At 43.5% G+C, this 13,831-nt stretch overlaps 1 long non-coding RNA gene across 1 annotated transcript; it reads right to left on the reverse strand.

The window, feature by feature from the left end:
* Positions 1 to 311: 311 nt before the first annotated feature.
* Positions 312 to 12,438, reverse strand: LOC115649770. The gene is made up of 2 exons (XR_003999909.1): positions 12,397 to 12,438; positions 312 to 1,424 (listed from the first exon to the last, which is right to left on the reverse strand). It is a non-coding gene; the product is annotated as an uncharacterized LOC115649770 (long non-coding RNA).
* Positions 12,439 to 13,831: the final 1,393 nt, after the last annotated feature.

The raw sequence follows: 13,831 nt of genomic DNA on the forward strand, positions 1-13,831 counted from the left end.
TCCTCAGGGTCACACAAGTAGTATTGGATGCAGCCCACAATGGTAAATTGGTTGAGAACCATTGGCCTAGATGCTCCAGTCATTAGGTACCTACCAATCTGGGCCTCAGTGTTAATGGGAGCTGGATCAGGCCCAGGATCTCCCTATCAGCTCCTATAATTGCTTTATTCATTGCTTCCCCTTTCCATTCTGCCTCTGTGCTGGGCATTGCGTTCACTGAGAACTAGCTGAGGTATGCCAATCTATTTTACTCAGTTCAGTCTCTTTAAGGGAACCATTGGAAACAAAGTTTGAAATACAAGCAAACCCTCACAGCTCAAGCATGGCAGTTTATTTCTGAACACAATCGGTATAGATATTGAAAATCAACATAGATAAAATACGGTGAATGTATCTGTGATTAGCCCACAATGTTTGATGTAAATATTCAGATTAGAGAATTATAGCAATTACATTAAATAACTCACTGGAACAATTTCATTATTGATGGCCAAACTGGATAATAAAAGTATCCCAAACAAACACAAGCTGCACCAAACCAGCCCAAGAAATGGTATCCTAATATTGTAATAATTGATCATCTAATTAATAAAATTATCTTCCCTTAACAACTCAGGGCTTAGAGTTTTTAGACAGACATTTCTATCATGTTTATTTTTTAAAAATGGACTTTGTTTTTCTCAGCAACTTTCCCTTGAAATGCAATTGTTTACAGCAGGTCTGAAAGGCTGGATTAGTAGAGGGGAGAGTTTGCCTTCAAATTATACACATAGATTTTGTTGTTGTTATTTCTACAATCACTAACCTATTAATAAAACCCTAGTGCAATAACACTGAAATTCCACTCCTTGCTTCACCTCATATATTTTGAGATTACATCTCTTTCACACAACACAATATGCTTTCAGCAAACAGTGATGAATTATTATTAATTGCCCACAGCTTCATACAGCAGCCAGAAGGATTAACTCATGAACTGGACAATAAAAGAGAAGATGGCAAGTCATCACCCAATGGGCCTTCTGAGATGGGCAATAACAGTGATGTATCTAGAATACCCATGGAAGAATTTCTACTGTATTCATTTATATTTAATACAATTTATTGCTGTTGTGTTCTCTGTAGGCAAACATCCAGATGACTGAGATTTGAGGAAGAGATTGAAGAATTTTCACCTACATGTCCCAGACATTGTGTCTTCAGGGGCCCTTGGGTTGCCTTTCAACAACAAGGAAGATGGTGGCATCTCCTCTGACAGCTGTTTGATGGCATTGACTAGGTGTTCATAGTTATAGCCTCACTTACATCCTTGCACATCTTGTTTTTCTTCTCCCTCCTCACATGCCTGAGAGCTTAAAGTGGTCATGTAACTGCACCAAGGAAAGGACAGGACTGATCTCTTAGCATCATGGAGTTCTGGTCATCTGCAATTGGATATGTAAATTAAAAAAAAAGGAAGGAAAAGGAAAAAACCCACTCAACTGTTTAAGGGTGTTACCTACTACAAATAATAATAGACTAGAAACTGACTTTAAACAGGAGTCAAACTGACACTTTCAAGTCACTTTCACTTCTGTTTAAAGGCCAGTTTCTTTCTAGAAGGCTCATAAACACAACATGGCAGTGATTGAGTTACAGTTCTCACAGGAAAATATTTAAAACGAAACCCCAAGAAAATTCCACATTTTAATGTTGAGAAAAAAATTGAGTCTTGTTTATTATTTAGCATTTGTATATATGTATTTTTAAAGTACTATTCTGTGTTTGGATGACGTGCCTCAGTTCCCGTTGCTGTAAACTGGGAATAATGCTGCATAACCTCCTGGTTACTAGACTGGAGATTTGTATTGGGAGATATCAGAAATGCTGGTTGGTAATCTGTAAACTGGGAATAATGCTACTTGCCTGCCTGCCATATGGAATTATAAGGATGATATTGAGATCTGTGGGGCAGGAACTGGGCCTTCTTACTGGTTTGTATTCTGCTACGCACAATGAGGGATTCCTACTGATTAAGGTCTTTAGGCGCTGCTGTAACATTAGCCAGCTGTTGAGATGCTGGCTGGTGGTAGCTGAACAGGACTTACCAGGCGGTTGGGGTGTTGGTGGCATACATGTTGGTGGCATACAGGTTGATCTCTGTGTTGGCCAGCAGCACAGCCTTCATCCCTCAAGAGCTCAGCACCTGCTGGCAGAATTTGCAGCACAGCATGGACATACACCTTCCCTTGAAGGTGCAACTGCTAGTGGACATGATGGCTCTGGATGAGAAGGTCTGTCCCCATTCTCTTCCCAGAGAGACATGAGGGTGCTTCCTGCTTCTCTGAGGGCAAACAGACCCCAAGACCCACTTAGTTGCTCTTAGCCCCCCGCTGTTCTTCAGTTCCCATTCCCTCAGGATCCGTGCCCCAGGGACTGTTTCCCCTCAACTGATCTTCCCACACTCACTGCCCACTCCCTCAGGACTCACCCCTGGAGACTGACTCCCCTTTCCCACTCCACTACTTCCCCCACTACTAATGGGGGCCCTGTTCTCCCCCTCTGCTCCCCACCACCACCATCGGGGACCCTATGCTCTCTGCTCCCATCCTGACTGACCCCTTCCTTGCCTGCCCCACCCTCAGAGGCCCTACACACTGCCCCTCCTCTTTGTCCTAGGCCAGCATTGGCCATGCTGCTGTTAGACCCCAGCAGGCTAGGCTGTGCGAGCCCCCTTCTTCAGAGCTGCCAGACTCTGTTTGAATCACCACCCTCGCTTCTCACTGGAAGAGATCTCCCATGCCCCTAGTGCCCAGTTGGAGGGATCACAGCTAGGACATGCCTTCTCAGCTCCTCATTGGAGGAGCCAGCCCCCTCCTCCTATGAGTTAAAGGCTCTGTTGCTCCTTATTGGCCCAAGATGGTTGGGGCATGTGCCACAAGCAGACCTCTGGTACGAAACTCCCCCTGCCCTCCCTAAATGGCGCCCCTGCCACCAGTACTTTCGTACCAGAATAAGAGTGCCCACACAGGGGTTATACCAGTACATCTATATCAGCATGTCACAGGTTCACCTGAACCAATGGACCATTTCATGAGGTGAGCTCCCTTCAAGTCAATTGATGACCAACTCAGAATGGCCAACTGGACTTTAAATTCTAAAAAATAAACCAAAACCAGTCTTCTGCTGACTCAGTCAAAGAGGTCCGGCTTGCCTGAATCTCTTGGGTTCCAGCAGAAGAGATCCTTCCTCCCCAATATTAGCTTCACCTAGAACTGTCCCTAGAAGAAGCAGACAGTCCTTTTTATCTTCTCTGCTCCCAGCCCTTCTAGCCACTGGAGGAGCAAATCTTGCTGGGTCTGCCAGCAGCTGATCCTGGGTGGGCTCTCTAGGCAGATCTTGGAAGTCTAAACTCACTCTTCTACCTCAACAGGACACCTTCTTCAGGCAGGGTGTGCAGAGGGCAGTTAATGCCTGGTGCAAACAATGTACCTGGTAAAACTTTCCTGTGTAGATAAGGCCTAAGTCATTTAGGTGCTTTTGAAAATTTTACTACAAGAATCTGTATCCAGCTAACTTCTCATCCCCCTCGAGCCTTGTTCCCTCTAATGACAAACTCAGGGTCTCAGCTCTGCAGCCCTGATACAACAGCTGTCTGTCTACCTCCTGTTCCTTTTAGTGTGACAAACCACACTGATAGATGGGGTAATCAAAATCCTGGAGCATGACACTGGTGTCTGAGAGCAACTTTAGATTTATTGAGGGTCAAAGCATGTGCAAATAAATAGGAAGCAGGCAGCGGTAGCATACAGGATCCCAGAACAGATTTGATTAAAGCCCATAGCATCCCCTCCATGGTGAAACCATATAGGAGTCTGCAAACCCAGTGAGGAGAGGGAGGATGATCTGGTATTAAGGCACTAGAATGGTACTCAGCAGATCCAAGGTCAACTTTCAGCTGTACCACAGACTTCCTGTGTGGCCTTGGTCAGGTCATTTAATCTTTCTGTGCTCAATTCCCCATCTGTGAAATGGGGGAACTACTTCCCCAGTCCTCAGGGGTGTCATGAAGGTATATACATTAATGTTTTGGAGGTGTTAGATAGTATGGCAATGGTGGCCATAGAAATAACTAGATAGGAGATTCCCCTGACAGAATTCCCACTGAGATTGTTTGCTCTGAGTAAAAAGTTTATAGGAGGATCATCCTGCAAAATGTATGGCTGTTAAGGCAGCCACTGCCAGCCCCTCACCTTGTCTGTGGCAGCCCCTGGGCCTCCACCCCTCTCTGAGGTTCATCAGTTGGAAGGGGCTGCACGCAAAGCTAATACACCTCTACCTCGATATAACAAGACCCAATATAACATGAATTTGAATATAACGCGGTAAAGCAGTGCTCCAGGGAGGCAGGGCTGCTCATTCTGTTGGATCAAAGCAAGTTCGATATAACGCGGTTTCACCTATAACACAGTAAGATTTTTTGGCTCCCAAGGACAGTGTTATATCAAGGTACAGGTGTACCGGTGGTCATTATTAAGTTCTGTGCAGCTTTCCTGCAGGCTTTATGGGAGACGGTGCTTTGTCCTGACAGCCCGCAACAGAAATATCCAAAATTGACATTGTTGGTTTTCCCTATTCCCCCAAAAAATCAATATAACTGAAAAACCAGGAGTTGAATCCCTCTTGCCCCAAAACAAGTCGTGCATTCTTACAGACAGACTTAGAGTTATAACCTGCACAATGGCTAGGGCAATCCTGTTTTTAGCCATGATGCCCTGCAACGTGATATACCTCCCAGCAGGACACCATATATACTATCTTATCTCCTAGACACAAACCACCAGTTACACAACAAGCTGAAGAATGAAGAGGAATTGTGGCCAAAGAACATTTACCTACTCCAGATGGATTACACAAGACATTGCACCTATCTTGTGAATGACAGTGTAAGAGCTGCCATCTTGGCTGACACACTGGGGATTAAACTGGGGAAGTCCACAGCTAAAAGCAGGAGCTGTTACAGTTTGAGATAAAGAGACAACTCAGCTTAGCTTGCTGGCGCTATAACAGATTTACACATAGGGCTGAGCTGGAATGAGATTTTTCATTCTGCAAAAAATTCCAAGATTTTGGGGGAACAATTAGTTCTGTAGTGGAATGAAAAACAATAATCTCAGATTTTTCACAAAACAGGTGCTTGGCTTCCTGGCCAGCAGCCAAGAAGCTGAGTTAACCCACCTCTGCTCCAGGAGGGCAGCCCAAGAAGCCAGACAGGTGGGGAACCACCATCTGACTCCCCCAGTAGCCAGCCAGATGGAGAAATGGTCACCATCTCGCTGGGGAGCTGGTGTCCCTGAGTCCTCTGGATCCTAGGGAGCCCTGGAACCATGACAGCCCACATTTAACCAACACATTTTAAATGCCTAGCATAGGCAGAACACGGATTTTCATGTGTATTAGCCAGCTGAAGGCCTAGGTTTTATCTCAGTCAGCTGACACAGGTCAAAATACAGCTTGTCCTGCCTACACTAGGTGTTTAAAGTACATTTGTTAAAATAGACTAGCTACCATCTTTTTAAAAACACCGCTAGTCTAGACATCTCCCAAATGAGTGAGCAAGGCCTCCTCCTGACTGATTTAAGCTACAAATGGTGCACATTTGTGCATGCAAAGCAAATGAATTCAGATACATGTGTAAAAGTGGTCAGACAAAACGATACGGTTTTCTAGATTCATAAAAGTGGTAGCCCTGTGTGTGTTTGTTCTGCTAAAGAAGCAGTTTTGATTGAATGAAGCACAGACCATGAGAAAAAATACATGTAAGATAGGTCATTGTCTCTTGGGCTGTCATGTGCTATGCAGAGAAAGAGTTTCCCTATTGGATAAAACCCACATAATCCAGAACATTCAGTGCCTTTTAGCAGAGTGTGGGCAGACATAAGCCCAAACTCTGTGCATTTTCCTTTAAGAATACCTTGTGACAGCTAGCTTCTGAGCCCTCCCTCATGTCCTCATTTCAGTGTTTTCCCTCAGCATTCTCAGCTGAATCACTCTTGCATCATTGACATCACTGTGGGCAGCTTTCCATATATAGGTGTGGCAAATGGTGAGACCTCCAGCTCAGTCATAGTCAAGTGGGGATGAGCAGTGAATCTTTTGCCAAGGCCCAGAATTAGAGTTCTGTAGGGACTTGTGCAATTTTTGCATCCTGAATCAAGATTTAAGCTTAAAAAGGAGCAGATCTGGGATTCCCCTTCACATTGGCTGCAGATACTGTGTTTCATGGAACAGATCCTTTAGTCTCTGTATCTTGCTGGAGCTGAAGGCATTCGTGCTCAAATCATTATTTAGACTCTAATGCTAGTTAGCACTGGATACAGGGATTTTATACTGGAAATGGCACCCTTGACTTTACTATTGCCCAAACACACAATTAAAGCTTTAAGATGCTGTTTCCTCTCCATTGTGTTTACATTGTCCTCTATACTCTCTCAGAAAGTGTTATTATTCTGCCACATTTACTCTGCTAATAACATTTACTCTGCCCAGTGTCTCTCCTTCACGTTCTTTTCAAGACTTTCACCAGAGTGAAAATGATGTGAATACATGTAAAATGGTTATAGTTAGTTCAGGTGCCACTTACAGTACTTTGAATTTACTTAAACTTATGCCACAAAAGTATATATTATAGCACCACTATACACAAAATTGTGTCAGGCATTCCCATTGTAAAGCCCTCTTTTCAGGAGTTAAACATCTTTACTGATTATAACAATACATTGCACTTATGGCTTTGCTACATTATAAAATGTGAGCTTGGTCAAATATGGTTGTGAAAAGTGAAGTTAGTGGACACCATCACCGGTGTAGGCAGGCCAAATTGTGATCAGCATCCACACTGACCAGTCAGTCAGCATTGTGTCAGCTAACTCCATGCATCACAATTTTGTTGAACTTGATAAGTGTGTAATATAGACAGACCCTTGTAGAAAACCTGTCATCCAGAGATCTCAATGTGTTTTACAAGCAATAAAAAAAGCTGATACTATATGAAATAGGTACATGCTTCTGCTTCACATACCAATTATCTGTAAAACATGTACAGAGGTATGTGACTCACTCAGCTACACCACAAGTGAGTGACAGAGTCAAGAACAGAACAATGAAGTGGGTATTAGCCCACGAAAGCTTATGCTCCAATACATCTGTTAGTCTATAAGGTGCCACAGGACTCTTCGCTGCTTTTACAGATCCAGACTAACACAGCTACCCCTCTGATACTTAAGAACAGAACTGACTTCCGAGGCCCTATCTGACAACTAAATCACACTTCCTCCAACAATGCACTGAGGGAGGGGTTCCCTTAGAGGCTCCAAAACCAGAAGCAAATGTATTTAAATCCTAAAATAGTTAATACATTCAAAGGATTAGCTTCAATCTTGTTTTATTCTCAAACTAACTCACCATTCTTACTTATGGTAAATCTCACCTATGGGAGCTTTCAAAAGTTAACCAGCAAAGAAATCCTTCCTAAGCCTATGTTCTGTGCAGATTTAAATGTTGTGTCAGTGTTTGCAGTGAAATATAGCACCATCATTTCTCTCAAGTGTGGAAGGGAGAGTACGTTTATGAAGAGCTGATCACAGGAACGGGGCCAAACTGAATTTGAGTTCACAGAAAGGATATGCTTGTTTTTCCCTTGGAAAAAATATAGAGTAGGGATGAGATTAAAATTTGCTTCATATTCACTATGTAGTGTAGACAAAGAGTAGCAATGTTCCAGGTACAGTGGCATTCCAAAAAAAGCACCCCAAAGTGCTGTTTCCCAAGTTCTGAGGCTTCCAACTCAGCTGGGACATCAAGGCTCCCGGTTCTCCTTCAGCCCTCTGGCCAGGAGTCAGGCAATCCAGCTGGCCTGGGAGTTAAGAAACTCTGGGGTTCTGGCTCCAAGGCAGTCAGCATGGCAGGCTGCCCCAGAGCCACAGACCCTGGAAGGTCAGGGATCCCAAGCTCCAGGGAAGTTTGCATTGCAGGGATGACATGGACCCTGGAAGCCCATGCTACAGAGGAGCCAGCAAGTGAGCTGGAAGGAAACCAAGCAGATTTCAAAACCCTGCCAGCTTCCATTAGAATTAGTTGAAATTGAACCATTTCTATTAAACATTTTTATTTAAATAAATGGGCAAAAAACTTTTGAAAAAATGAAAAAACTTTTCATCTGAATTTTTCCAGCCAGCTCTGGTCACATGGCTCTTGATGTTAGTAAAGCTGGAGAAATGCTGCAACATGTTGTCCACAAGTACTTGTTTGAATTTTAAAATGAATTCTTGTGACTGTGTTCAAGCTTCATTGTACACCGCCACCTCGATATAACGCCACCCGATATAATATGAATTTGGATATAACGTGGTAAAGCAGTGCTCTGGGGGGGCGGGGGTGTGCACTCCGGTGAATCAAAGCAAGTTCAATATAACACGGTTTCACCTATAATGCGGTAAGATTTTTTGGCTCCCAAGGACAGCGTTATATCAAAGTAGAGGTGTACTTGCATTGTGTGAAAGTTCCAGCTAATAAGCTTACTGGCAGGAATGTTCTCAAAAACACAGAATTTTAAAATGAATGCTGTACACTATTTCCAGAAAGCAATTTTTGAATTAATAGGCACAATCAATCATAACACCAGAGTCCTGATTTTAGCAGCTAACTTCATCCCATCAGGGGACCAACTCATACCATGTGATTTGTATGACCAATCAAAACAGCTCAAATGTTAAATATAGCTAACTGCTTGATAACACACAAATTGCCAAGTATTAATTGCAGAAATTTAGGGAATAGTTATGAATAAATACATTCAAGATTATTAGAATTTGCTTGCAGACAATGTGTGATAGAACAAGTCAGGATTTTTGTCAAGTAAATTGTTCACTGTGAATTATTTGCCCAGCTTGGGATGTTAATTGATACATTTCGTCTTCATGTATTTGATACACAAAAAATGTTTGTGTTAACCAAAGTTAACATCACAGCACTGTTGGGAAGAGAATTTTGCCAATGATTACTTCCTTTAAATATGAAATTGGGATCAAAACAATAAGGTTCTGATTTTTCATCTATTTTTAGTATATATTTAGTATATTTATAATATACTTCTCCATTGATAGTGATGAAATAATTGCAATAGACATACTATGAATTTACAACAGAGTGACATCGTCAGAGCTTTGATGAAATATTTTTTCCACAACTGCTTTGTCTTCTTCAATCTTCATATTGATTTGGGCTGTAATCCCCCCGGCACTGCACACACACACACACACACCCGCCCCCCACTACCCCCCACAAAGCCCAACTACACAACATTGGTGAGGGGGAACTCTATGGCAGAGACAGAGCACAATGGATTTGAGCTAGGGCTGTTCAAATATTTTCCATCAAAACTGTTTTCCTGGAAAGTCTGGGCTTTGATTAAACTAACATTTTCACAGAAAGTGTCTGTGTTCCCTGAAAAATATTAATACATAGTTGAAAAACCAAACACTCAAAAGCAAACATATTTCAGTTCAAAATAAGCACTGATTTTCAATATTTTGCCAAAAAGTTAGAATTCACCACAACAAATAATCTATTTTCTGATCAGTTCTAATTTACGCCTGACACATAGGCACACTCCGTCACAGGTCCTTTGCAGCCACCAGTCCAGCATCTGGGCTGGTACAGTGGACATTGTTCTTCTGCCTGGTTTTTGGGTCACTGTGTCTACAGAAGTGTAGATTCAGCAGCATCTGCCCATTTTCTAGCCAAGGCCCAATGAGCTGGCCTATTTAAGATTGGCATAAAGACCTGCTTTTTACAGTTCTCCAGTACTGGTATACATCCTAATAATCCCAAACCATGTCACCATCCACACACAGATGGCTAACATTGTTGGAGGATCTTACACACACCCCATACATGAGTGAATTTCACTCTTGATTAACTAAAAGCCATTGTTTAGTATTTGGCTTCCTATGAAGAAGGCCTATTCAGCCATTTCTAAGGGCTGGTCCAGACTAGGGGGGCGAAATCGATCTTAGATACGCAACTTCAGCTACGTGAATAATGTAGCTGAAGTCGAATATCTAAGATTGGATTACTCACTCGTCCAGATGGCGCGGGATCAATGTTCGCGGCTCTCCGTGTCGATTCCGGAACTCCGTTGGGGTTGATGGAGTTCCGAAATCGATATAAGCACACTCGGGGATCGATATATCACGTCTAGATTAGACGTGATATATCGATCCCCGAGCAATCGATTTTAATCCGCCGATACGGCGGGTAGTCTGGACGTGGCCTAACAGAGGTCTTACAGCTCATTTAGAGTTCAATCATCATCTGCGGTATAATAAAACAAACTGCAGTCAGGTAATCTCTTAATAAATGAAAATTTGCAATAAACTATGTGAGCACCACAGAGACATGGAAAGAATGAATAACCTAAAGGTACCAGCCCAAATGCACTGTACATATATTGCCTACATTAGTACTGATTCTTATATCCAGGAATCCTTGGCAATGATTTTTCCATCTAAAACACAGAAAATTACTATAATGGCATAATTTGTGCTGCATAATTAAATAATACTGGCATTTTTCTTATAAACCCCTTTATAGGAGTCTATAAATTATTTTTAAATGTATGCTGTAACATAAATTTGGACACATGTATTCTCTAAATTGTAATGAACGTTCACACAACTGCCTTTCTTTTTAGAAGGGGTCAAGCTCTTAGGCTTATTTGTTGTTGTTGTTTTGTTTTTTGTGGGGTTCCCTAAATGCATAGGTGAAATCATATGTCTAAAATGAGTTTTGTTTCAAATTAAGGAAAACAGAAGAGAACAAAAGCAAAGTTTTCATGAGAGAGAGAAGTATAGTGTGTGTGCTTCCTCCATACAGTCTGCTGCAACTCTGAGAACAAAATGGCTGCTGTGTCTGTATAGCAATAGTGTGTTTAAACATTTGAAAAATGCAGTACAAAGACAACAAAGCCACATAGTGCACTGGCAAGGTCGGCCCTAGACCAAATGGCTCCTCAGGCAAGAAGTGTCTTTGGCAATCGCCCCCTTCATCACCCCGTGAGATCCCTCCATCTGCAGCCTCCCTCCTGTCCTCCAAGTTTTCCCCCTTGAAACCCTCCTGCCTGCTGTTCACTGCATCCCTCCTTACCTTCCCCCACTCCCACGGGGAAGGAGGGTGGAGGAGAGGAGAGATGCAGAGAGAGTGAGCAGTGGGGGCCTTGCAGGGGAGGAACATGGAGCGCGCGAGTGGTGAGGGCCTCATGGGGGAGGCGGTGGAGGAAAGGAGGGATGTGGCGGCCTTTGGGGTGGGGAGGAGAGGAGGGATGCAGTGAGCAGCAGCGAGGAGGCGGAGGGCCAGGGGCAGGGCCTGGAGTGGAGCAGGGGTGGAGTGTGGGTAGAGTCACGGGTGGAAGAGAGGGGACAGGGAGCTAGACTTCCCTAGGAGAAGCTTCATCTGCCACCTATGGGCAGTCTGCATGCTCATGCACCACTGCAGAAGGAGGGAGATTTGGGTATATTGGGGCATGGTCAGAGGGGTGCGTGCAGCACAGATGTACAAAGACAAAACTCTTTGGGGAAAGCAGCAGGCTTTGTCCGAGCATCTTCTCTCCCTATTCTGCAGTGGTGGTGGGCTTTGACCTGGCTGTACACCAGGGACTGCAGGACTTAGTCCTTCAGCTTTGTGATTTCGGTGCACATTTTCTAGAGTGCTCAGCTTGCCTCAAATCATACCTATCTTCCGCAAGATTTGGCCCAGGGGCCTTATTTTGAGTCTGAACTCACAGCCCTTTCCCATGTAGGATCCATGGGACTACTCAGGTGAGGAAGGGCAGCAGGGGCAGGCCTTTCCTCTTTGCATGCTGTTTGTTTTTATTGAGTTTTGCATATCACAGCAAGACAAGACTACAGTATGAGTAAAGACAGCTGAAAACAAACAAGCAGAGCCAAATGCAGGATCCCCTCTAGCTATCAGACACTCCAAACCGGCTCCTGTTGATGTTTCTTGAAAGGAACATTAGAACAAGCGAGTAATGAACAATGGGAAACTGACACTTGTTTGCATACAGTGACTTTTATATGCATATCTGATCACTTTCATACTAACATAGCAAGCTCCACACACCATATAATACAGTGTAACCACTGGAGACCGTGTATTGAACCAAATTCAATGCTGATTCACACCCACTGCAATCCTATGGAAGTCTCTGGGATTGCACGGAGAGCAGATCAGCTCTGAATTCAGGCCATTGTGTCAAACATCCAATTGCAAACCTCTTCATAATACCAGCTGATAATCCTAGCTGAAAACAAACAACCCTTGAAATGCTTATGAGTATTCCCAACCCCATTCCAGTACATCAAACATCAGGAGGACGACTCTTCCAGTGCACAGTCCTACATACAACCTCCCTCCCCTCCCAACCAAGCCAGGAAGCACTGATTAGGGGTTTATTCAAAGAACCCTGGCCCCCTCTACAATGCCTGCTGCAGAAGGCCCATAGAACAACCTCCCTGCAGCTTTGGGGAGGCGGAAGTGGTGAAGCTAAAGCAGAGGCCCCTTCATCCCCATGGTCCTGCCCTCAGGCATGAATTTATTGGTGGATGAATATGTGCAGTGCCTGATAGAATTTGGCCTTGTGTTTGCAGACCAAAAAAAAAAAACAATGTCCATAATGGCACACAAGTTTATCCCAGGCTCTGCCACTGATTTCCTGAGTGACCTAAGGCAAAACACTTGGAGTCTCTGTGCCTTTTTTCCTACCTGTACATAGAACACAAAGATACTATCCACTTTTGGGGACAGGCGCAAGAACTATGGGTGGAAAGTGCCACATGCTGTTAAATGACATTAGGCACACCAGTGGCCAGGTGCTTTTCGAAGACCAGTGCCCTGCTCAAGAATGACCTATCCAGGAGCATATTAGGAATTTCAAGCCCTGGCACCTTCAAATTAGAATAGCACTGAATGTGTCATTTTATTATTAAAATTATGTATTTACTTATTTATGTTATTGACATACGGGTATTCCTGTAGTGCCTAGGAGCCTCAGCCATGGTCTAAGACCGCATTGTGCTAGGCCCAGTACAAAGAAACAATAAAAAGATGGTCCCTAAGAGCGTACCAAAAGACAACAGATGACTAGCCAGATAGACAGGGAGTACAAGGAGAAATTGGTCAGCATGGTGGTCTCTGCACACCAGTGGTTGTTAAGTTTTTTGTAGGCATCACAGCAAAGGAGAGTTTAGAAGAGGGATTTGGATGTGGATAACGAACCATAGCACCACATTAACAACAAGACACACATGCAGCATGGCTTGCCTCCAAGTACCTTCAGAAAAGCTAAGATCAATCATTTACAAACAAAAATTAAAATGAAAGCTACAGGAGAGAGCTCCTCCGCTCAACTTTTTAACCTGCATGTTACTGCTTGCTGAATAAACATCCTCTCTTTTTAATCTCTTTGTGCTGTGCCACCCTCATGAGCAACAAAAGCAAAAGCTTTTCTTCAGATCAGATTATGAAAAAAATTATGAACAAAACATTTAAATAATTTCTCCCTGGGTGCAGTAAGAACGTTAGAAAAAGGGAATAGATTATCTGGTGTGTGGCAGCCCCTTTGTATCTTTTTGGTAGCACAAAGTGGCCAGGAAGCAGCTAGATCTGGATGGCTGAGAATTCCTGCAGTGCTAGAGAAATCTCAGCTGGCCCAGAGCCAGAGTGCCTCACCCCCCAGCCCTAGGGGAAAGCCCATTAGACAGGGAGGGGTGGGTCTAGAAAACCACCGCACTGT

The sequence above is a fragment of the Gopherus evgoodei genome, chromosome 4 (assembly GCF_007399415.2).
Source record: "Gopherus evgoodei ecotype Sinaloan lineage chromosome 4, rGopEvg1_v1.p, whole genome shotgun sequence".
NCBI classification, from domain to species: domain Eukaryota; kingdom Metazoa; phylum Chordata; order Testudines; family Testudinidae; genus Gopherus; species Gopherus evgoodei.